The sequence below is a fragment of the Nerophis ophidion genome, linkage group LG26 (genome assembly GCF_033978795.1).
Source record: "Nerophis ophidion isolate RoL-2023_Sa linkage group LG26, RoL_Noph_v1.0, whole genome shotgun sequence".
Classification (NCBI taxonomy): Eukaryota; Metazoa; Chordata; class Actinopteri; order Syngnathiformes; family Syngnathidae; genus Nerophis; species Nerophis ophidion.
Window position 1 is genome coordinate 19,196,559 of NC_084636.1, and position 9,956 is coordinate 19,206,514.

The 9,956-nt window shown below is 41.8% G+C and overlaps 1 long non-coding RNA gene across 1 annotated transcript; it reads left to right on the forward strand.

Moving 5' to 3' along the window:
- The first annotated feature begins 893 nt into the window (after positions 1 to 893).
- On the forward strand, positions 894 to 6,228 carry LOC133543576 (uncharacterized). Its single transcript, XR_009804412.1, has 5 exons — positions 894 to 1,495; positions 1,861 to 1,943; positions 2,047 to 2,116; positions 3,828 to 4,002; positions 5,291 to 6,228. It is a non-coding gene; the product is annotated as an uncharacterized LOC133543576 (long non-coding RNA).
- The last annotated feature ends 3,728 nt before the right edge of the window (positions 6,229 to 9,956 follow it).

Here is a 9,956-nt window from a genome sequence, read left to right on the forward strand (position 1 = left end):
TGCTGGGAACGTCTGGCAGAGTCTCCTGTCAGACAAAGTTTCAATTCCCACCTCCGGAAGAACTTTGAACATGTCACGAGGGAGGTGCTGGACATTGAGTCCGAGTGGACCATGTTCCGCACCTCTATTGTCGAGGCGGCAGATCGGAGCTGTGGCCGCAAGGTAGTTGGTGCCTGTCGGGGCGGCAATCCTAAAACCCCTTGGTGGACACCAGCGGTGAGGGATGCCGTCAAGCTGAAGAAGGAGTCCTATCGGGTCCTTTTGGCTCATAGGACTCCGGAGGCAGTGGACAGGTACCGACAGGCCAAGCGGTGTGCAGCTTCAGCGGTCGCGGAGGCAAAAACTCGGACATGGGAGGAGTTCGGGGGAGCCATGGAAAACAACTTCCGGACGGCTTCGAAGCGATTCTGGACCACCGTCCGCCGCCTCAGGAAGGGGAAGCAGTGCACTATCAACACCGTGTATGGTGCGGATGGTGTTCTGCTGACCTCAACTGCGGATGTTGTGGATAGGTGGAAGGAATACCTCGAAGACCTCCTCAATCCCACCAACACGTCTTCCTATGAGGAAGCAGTGCCTGGGGAATCTGTGGTGGACTCTCCTATTTCTGGGGCTGAGGTAGTTAAAAAGCTCCTCGGTGGCAAGGCCCCAGGGGTGGATGAGGTCCGCCCGGAGTTCCTTAAGGCTCTGGATGCTGTGGGGCTGTCTTGGTTGACAAGACTTTGCAGCATCGGGTGGACATCGGGGGCAGTACCTCTGGATTGGCAGACCGGGGTGGTGGTTCCTCTCTTTAAGAAGGGGGACCGGAGGGTGTGTTCCAACTATCGTGGGATCACACTCCTCAGCCTTCCCGGTAAGGTTTATTCAGGTGTACTGGAGAGGAGGCTACGTCGGATAGTCGAACCTCGGATTCAGGAGGAACAGTGTGGTTTTCGTCCTGGTCGTGGAACTGTGGACCAGCTCTATACTCTCGGCAGGGTTCTTGAGGGTGCACGGGAGTTTGCCCAACCAGTCTACATGTGCTCGGGAAGTCCTGTGGGGAGTGCTCAGAGAGTATGGGGTATCGGACTGTCTTATTGTGGCGGTCCGTTCCCTGTACGATCAGTGTCAGAGCTTGGTCCGCATTGCCGGCAGTAAGTCGAACACATTTCCAGTGAGGGTTGGACTCCGCCAAGGCTGTCCTTTGTCACCGATTCTGTTCATAACTTTTATGGACAGAATTTATGGACACGATTTCAATAGTACTTCCCATTGTGTTGCTGTTGATATTTTTACCTCAAAACATGTACTATCAAAGTATCAACATTTTGATTTGAAAATCAATTTTAGAGCATTAAGATCTGGCACTCCTTTTATTGATATTCAAGTATCATTCCGCACATCTTAACTAGTCTGAAGTTGCCAAGTACTCATGTATGGACGACCCACCTCCGGCTACACGATCACCTGGCCGCCGCAGCTACATCCATCCTACTGGTCTCTTTTTGATGACAAGGTAATTCCCCTGCAATCAAAGTCACTTGTACCTTGATGTGTCATTTTCTGTTAGAATTGCTTTGTATACATATATTTATAAAGTACGAAATTACATAGCGTCACAGTCAGCATCACGTGTACCGCCACATGCTAGCTAGCTAAGTTTTCGTCATTTTTGTCAGCGTGATTATAAAAAAAAGATATTAACTTGCAACATATGTGCTACGACTTGCAGCAATGTGCTTGCGTATGTTAGACACATGCAAAGTCATAGTTTTATGCCCAATGCATCGTTTAAGTGTGCTTTCCCTGAATGAGTATAGCTGTATTTGAGAAAAAACCCTATGAACCATAATGCTTAGTCTACCCTTCCTGTGGATGAAGATGTGGAGTTGACTGTTCATATCATCCAGCTGTTGATGGCCTATTTTGATGAAAGAAGAGGTGCACTGATACTTCTTGCAGATGTAAGTTTAGCACTATGCATTCTTGAATTTTAATTAAATGATGCTCCAAACTGCCATGTTATATTTTGTCACAAGTCATCACGGTGACCTATTTTTTCTACAGATGTCTGCCACTGCAGGCGATGTGGAGCGGACACTGACCCTCCTGATCAGTCCACGACTGACACTGCTAGGTAAGTGTCTCATGGAGCGCAGAACATAAGTCTGTTTGTCCTAAATATATTTATACTATGCTCTCCTGCAGATGTATTTGTATGATTGTTGTTTTTGTCATTTCGAACATTGGAAAGTAATGATTTGCAGCAGTACACCTTAGAACTGTGGTTCTTAACCTTTTTTCAGTGATGTGATTTTTTTTTTAATTCAAGTACCCCCTAATCAGAGCAAAGCATTTTTGGTTGAAAAAAAGAGATAAAGAAGTAAAATACAGCACTATGTCATCACTTTCTGATTTATTAAATTGTATAACAGTGCAAAATATTGCTAATTTGTAGTGTTCTTTCTTGAACTATTTGGAAAAAAAAGATATAGAAAAAACTGAACACTTGATGAAAAATAAACAAGTGATTCAATTATAAATAAAGATTTGTACACATAGAAGTAGTCATCAACTTAAAGTCCCCTCTTTGGGGATTGTAATAGAGATCCATCTGGATTCATCAACTTCATTCTAAACATTTCTTCACAAAAAAATAATATTTTAAACATAAACAATATTTATGGAACATGTCCACACAAAAAAATCTAGCTGTCAACACTGAATATTGCATTGTTGCATTTATTTTCACAGTTTATGAACTTACATTCATATTTTGTTGAATTATTATTCAATAAATATATTTATAAACGATTATTGAATTGTTGCTATTTCTAGAATGTTTTTTTAAGAAATCTCACATACCTCTTGGCATACCTTCAAGTACCCCCAGGTGTACACGTACCCCCATTTGAGAACCACTGCCTTAGAACAGTGGTTCTCAAATGGGGGTGCGCTTACCCCTCGGGGTACTTGAAGGTATGCCAAAGGGTATGTGAGATTTTTCTTTAAATATTTTAAAAATAGCAACAATTCAAAAATCCTTTATAAATATATTTATTGAATAATCCATCCATCCATTTCCTACCGCTTATTCCCTTTGGGATCTCGGGGGGTGCTGGTGCCTAGCTCAGCTACAATCGGGCGGAAGGCAGGTACACCCTGGACAAGTCGCCACCTCATCGCAGTATTTATTGAACAATACTTCAACAAAATATGAATGTAAGTTCATAAACTGAGAAAATAAATGCAACAATGCAATATTCAGTGTTGACAGCTAGATTTTTTGTGGACATGTTCCATAAATATTGATGTTAAAGATTTCTTTTTTTGTGAAGAAATGTTTAGAATGAAGTTCATGAATCCAGATGGATCTCTATTACAATCCCCAAAGAGGGCACTTTAAGTTGATGATTACTTCTAGGTGTAGAAATCTTTATTTATACTTAAATCACTTGTTTATTTTTCAACACATTTTTTTTTTTTGTATATTTGTTTTCCAAACAGTTTAAGAAAGACCACTACAAATGAGCAATATTTTGCACTGTTATACAATTTAATAAATCAGAAACTGATGACAAAGTGCTATATTTTACTTCTTTATCTCTGTTTTTCAACCAAAAATATATTTTGCTCTGATTAGGGGGTACTTGAATTAAAAAATTGTCCACGTGGGGTACATCACTGAAAAAAGGTTGAGAAACACTGCCTTGGGAGACTAGATGTAAACAGAGTAAAGAGAAAGCGATATATTTTTGGGTGTAAGGTGGCCATTCAAAATACCTTTAAAATGCTACCCATATTGGATACTGTTTAGGAACATAAACTGCATTTCTTGACTGTTCCAGTTGCTGGTGACAAAGTCACAATAAAACGTTAGATGATCAGCATGGAAGGTGATGTCATCTGCGAAGGCGTCCAACCTAGCTTCATCTAAGGGCTTGCTGCCCTTCTTGCCACCTACTATGTGTTCAACTTGGAATACCAAGAGGAAGGTGCTCGGACATTGGAATTTGTTCAAAGGTAAATCCTCTTGATACTGTTGAATACTGATAGGATATTGTGCCCCTTTTCTCACCTCTTTTCAGGAATTTCACTTGTCATTTCCCCAATTTTGTGCCTTAAATCAATGACTCTTCTGTTCCTTTGTGGACCTTCTTATTACAAATGTTTCTTTTGATAGCAAGTTGAAGATGGCATGTTCATCCAAAGTGTGATGCTGGATTCAGAGTAAATGAATTATTACCACATTAAATGTTTTTTGATCTACAGTAATTCTTTTTGGCCACCAGACCTGTCTGTCAAACATATCAACATCTCAAACCACAGCTACCTCATCTTTGTGCAACTTGTTCCAACCGGTCTAAACAATCCAGTCGACCAACATGGTTACCAAAATGAGGCAGGTTGTGCTTTGAAATGGACATAAAGCCAGGTGAAGAGAATGAATCTGTTTCTGCCCTCCCTCTTTTGATACCCTGCCTTTTGTTGTTTTTTTTGGCATGCATTACAACAGATTAAATTGTATTACAGTAGGTACGTTTCCAAAACACTACATAACAAACTAGAAAAGCATGTGAAGAGTGCAGACTACCACAATAGGGTCACTGGCAGCGATATTTTGGTGTGTCCAGATATGACGTTAGGTAGGAAATTATTTTCTAGTGCGCTGGGGACTGCTCCTGGCTCTTAGCCTCTATCACAGCTTATAACAGTGGGGTCTCTGACCAAATCCTTAAAAAGAAAATACTGGATCCAGACAGTGATCTGGGTCTCCACCAAAATCTAACAATCTGTTCTTTAGCTGGATACCCACCTTGTGCGAATATATGATCAAAATCCGTTTGAGCTGTTTCCAAATTTTGCAAATCCACTAACATCAACAAAAACATAACCTCCTAGGCAGAGGTAAATATGTAAACGTGTCAAAGAAGTATCCATGTTGCATGCTCCTGTGCAGTAATATGCCAGATACACAATGTCATTACATGGTTGTTTTGTCTGCCAATGAAGGAATTATAAATGTGCTATCAAAAGATGGCAAAAGATAGACGGAGAGAAATACATAAATAGAGAGAGGGATTTGGGAGGTTTTAGCATTGCCTTCCTCTCTGAATTTGTCTTAATGGGTTTTAGAGCAATCACTCATCTATAGCTGTGGTTATGGTATAGGCTCACATATATCTTAAAATGTATATGAATATTTGTGCAGTGTATATTCATAAATTAACAATGTGAGGGGAGTTCTGTATCGACTGCAAGTAATCTTCAATCACAACAGAACATCTTATATGCTTTCTCTGTTTTTTAGGCGATTCATTGGCATTAACCCTGAGAGGGGAACAAATGCTAGCCAGGGTAAGGTGGTGTCCAAGAAGACCGGGAAGCTGGTCCAGAAAAAGGCAGCAACTGTAAATCCTCACGTACTTACTTACTTAGGCCCATCGCTCCCAATGGAGCATAGGCCATCAATGACTCCTCTCCATGCAGCACGGTTTTGGGCTGTCCTTTCCGCCTCTCCCCAGCTGGTTCCCAACCTCTTCAGCCCCGCCTCAGAGTCCCGCCTCCAGGTGTTTTTAGGCCGTCCCCTCTTCCTCTTTCCCTGTGGGTTCCACGTCAAGGCTTGCCGTGTGATGGTAGTTGCTGGTTTCCTAAGGGTGTGCCCAACCCAACCCCACTTTCTCCTTAGTATTTGTTTCTCCACTGGCTCCTGATTCCCTTTCCTCCAGAGTTCCTCGTTGCTGATTTTGTTTGGCCACCAAATCCTGAAAATCCTCTTCAGACAACTGTTAATAAACGTTTGTAACCTTTGTACGGTCTTCTTTGTCATCCTCCATGTTTCAGAGCCTCACGTAGCCACCCTTATAAAAATTCTCACAGACTTTGGTGGGGCTTTATGTTGCCCGACCACTGAACACTGGGTATGCCATGTTCAGTTAGTTTAGTCAATTGTGCAGTTCAGTTTTGTTTTACAAATTTTTCCATTGCACATGATCCCAACTTGTTTTGTTCTAAATGTTAAAAATGTTCTTTGAAAATGTGTGTGCCCTCTCTGATTGTGAAGCAGAGCCACTATGAATGGAGGTGTGTGTGTGGGGGGGATGTTTACATCATATCCAAATGGACATTTTCATTTTGATCCTTTTGATTGTTATCTGGATGTAGGAACCACGTTCTCTGATGCCATCGTTTGTTCCGGTTGCAGGAGTTGCTTAACATTGTTTTAAATATTAAAATGTTAATTTAAAATGTGTGTGCTTTCTCGGATGGTACAACAGAGGCACTATGTTTGGGGGTGTGGGTGTGTCCTGGTGGGAGGATATCTAAATGGACATTTTCATTTTGATTATCTAGTTCTATGGACTGTTCTGATGCTAAAGTTGCTTAACATTGTTCTAAATGTTAAAATGCTTCACTGAAAAAAAGAAGAATGCACTAAATGTACATTGAATGTGTTTGATGCGCTTTAAAATAATTGGTTAATGAAAGCATAAACTTGCAAGGCCATTTCTCCAGTCATTTTTATGCCAGCAGATTGCAGGGGTTTTGGTTTTGAAAAATTAAAAGTTCAACTCATTAACTTCTTGTGGCATTACACTGTAAAGCTCAGTCTATAGTGCTTACAATTATTTTACTGTAATTAACTATCATGCACATTACAGTAGATACACTAAAATAACAGTGTAATGCCGCTAAACAGATGACAGTATTATGCTGTCAAGCATATATTTGATACAGCACAGTACTGTGATACCTTTTACAGTAATATACTGTAGTCATAAATCACAGTATGTGTGCTGTAGAAAAACAGTTTTATACTGGAACCATTAGCTGCCAGTAGGTTACTGTAATTAAACGGTGAAATTTCTTACAGTGCAGGTAATATTTCTATGGTGCTGGGATATACATGACTTAAACTTTTCAAAGCTCCTCTTCGATCACCAATTTTCGACCTCAGTATTTGTTCAATTTTGGTTACGGCCACTATGCCATACAGACCTGATTGGTGGATTGTCCCTCTGGTAAGTTTTCTCTCCACAGAGGAATCATTGGGTTCTTGGTCACATCCCTAATTAGACTAAAATCAATGCAGCAATGTACAGAAATATCCTGGATGAAAACCAACATTCCCTATCCAACCTGATGGAGCTTGAGAGGGTCTGCAAAGAGGAAAAGGTGTACCAAGCTTGTGGCATCGTATTCAAAAAGAACTTGAGGCTGTGCATCAACAAAGTATTGAGCCAAGTTTTAATACATTTGCTAACTGCTTAAAAAAAATCATTTTGGGGTATTGTTTGTAGAATTTTGAGGACAAATGTCAATTTGTTTCATTTTCCAATAGGGCTGTAACATACAGACCAGCCTGTTCACCGCGACAATAGCATCACCAAGAAGAGGTCTAAATCCAAAGAAAAAAAGTCTGCTTATGTAGAGTGAAAACAGCCCCTCTAGCCCAGAAAGGAGAAGAGCTGCTTCTTCAAAACAAGGAACTGGCCAAAACAGCTCTGTGAGCCGACAAACAGGGACCCTTAAGACAAAACACTTTACAAAACAAAGTGTTTACTAGCGGACATAAGATAAAAGCAAGGAGGTCACAAGAAAAAGCACTACGCGGGAAAAACTAGCTGCTTTAAACATGACTATGGATTATGAAAGAACAATTAAAAATGTGTAATTCTCACACCGGGCTTCACGGTGGCAGAGGGGTTAGTGCGTCTGCCTCACAATACGAAGTTCCTGCAGTCCTGGGTTCAAATCCAGGCTCGGGATCTTTCTGTGTGGAGTTTGCATGTTCTCCCCGTGAATGCGTGGGTTCCCTCCGGGTACTCCGGCTTCCTCCCACCTCCAAAGACATGCACCTGGGGATAGGTTGATTGGCAACACTAAAATTGGCCCTAGTGTGTGAATGTGAGTGTGAAAGTAGTCTGTCTATCTGTGTTGGCCCTGTGATGAGGTGGCGACTTGTCCAGGGTGTACCCCGCCTTCCGCCCGATTGTAGCTGAGATAGGCGCCAGCGCCCCCCGCGACCCCAAAAGGGAATAAGCGGTAGAAAATGGATGGATGGATGTCAGAGAAGTTAAGTCCCTACCTTTAGTCAAAAGTGATTTATGACCCCCCATAAAACAATGATTTATGACCCTCAAGGTCAAAGGTCAATGATTTATGAGGGGTCAAGTTCAAAGGTTAATGATTTATGAGGGGGTCAAGGTTAAAGGTCAAGGTTAAAGGTCAGGTTCAAATGTCAGGTTCAAATATCAAGGTCAAGTGGGTGTGGCTTACCCGGAAGAGGGTGGAGTTAAGACCTGCGGTGGGAGTGGTTAAACCAGGAAGAGGGTGGAGTTTTAAACAGAAAGAGGGCAGAGTTAAGACCTGCGGTGGGAGTGGTTAAACCAGGAAGAGGGTGGAGTTAAGACCTGACAGGGAACAGAGGAGGGTTCAGTTTTTTTAAGAAAGCAATGTCATCTGAGCAGCATGTGACCATATATTTGATAGTTTAAATGTTTACGATCGTTTGAAACAACTTCCAGATTTCGATGTATTGATGGCTGGGAATGTTACGTGTGGAGATGTGGACACGCACGCACTTCACACACACACACACACACACACACACACACACACACACACACACACACACACACACACACACACACACGAGGGGTACAAAAGGGCGGTGTAAGGCTTAGTCATTATTTGGAGCTTTATACGTTAGCGTAAAGACTTTGTTCGATTCGGTCATGATTAGTGAAACGCCTGTTTCGATTTATAAAAATAATAAAACTTACATTGACGCTCCGCAAAAAAGTCGAGTGTTTCTAAATCGTATTCAGATGCCGCCGACCGAATCTTTGCGTGAGAAATGGGATTTGGAAGGGGAGGGATCTTTTGGATTTGTATTCAGATACGAAATGGGGGATATCTGCTTATTTCAGCTAAAAGAAAGAAGAGACGGAAGCCCTTTCTCGATATTTTCATCGTTATCTATCGTGGATTGGGAAGTTTTTGGTGGACACGCACACACGCACACACACGCACACACACACACACTTCACACACACACACACGCACACACACACACACACACACACACACACACGCACACACACACACACACACACACACACACACACACACACACACACACACACACACACACACACACACACACACACACACATTCGTACGCACTGAAACAACTTCCGTACCTCACGAAAACATATTTAAACAGATGGAAAAAACTATCGCAGAACACAGTGTCACGTAGCAACTGGTCTTTACGGTCGTTTGAATCAACAGGTCAGTTTGGGGGACAAAAGGAGGGTTCAGTTTTTACTGACTTCCCATCTGACAGTTTAAATGTTTATGACCGTTTGAATCAACAGGACACGCACGCACACACACACACACGCACGCACACACACACACACACACACACACATACACACACACACACACGCACACACACACACACACACACACACACACACACACACCATTACCTCTGCTTTACCATGTTATTAGACATTGGTTTAACTCCATTTAAGCATTTAAACGTTAAAAGCATTACACTTGTACGACGATGTAATACCTTTTTTTTTTTTTAACAGCCGATGACGACGAAGTGAAAGACGATGAACTTTGCTTAAACGGTCTTACAAAGTTGGAAGATGATTTTCGAGGTGTGTTTAAACCTTCAAATTATTTAATATTATGTGTATTCATTATTTAGTTTCATAGAGGATTTGCCGTAAGATCCTAACGCGATCGTTTTAACACAATCGCAGTCTGGTGAGTCAAATGATTCTCATTTTACAAGAAAAAAAACATGCGGTATACGATACATATATACATATATTTACTTACAGATTTTCCGTTTACATCTCTTGCTCACTGGTCTCCCTTAAAGCTGGCGGGTCCGTCAACGGCCGTTCCAGGCAGAGGAGAAGGCTTGATTGTGCCAAAGACTCCAGACATCG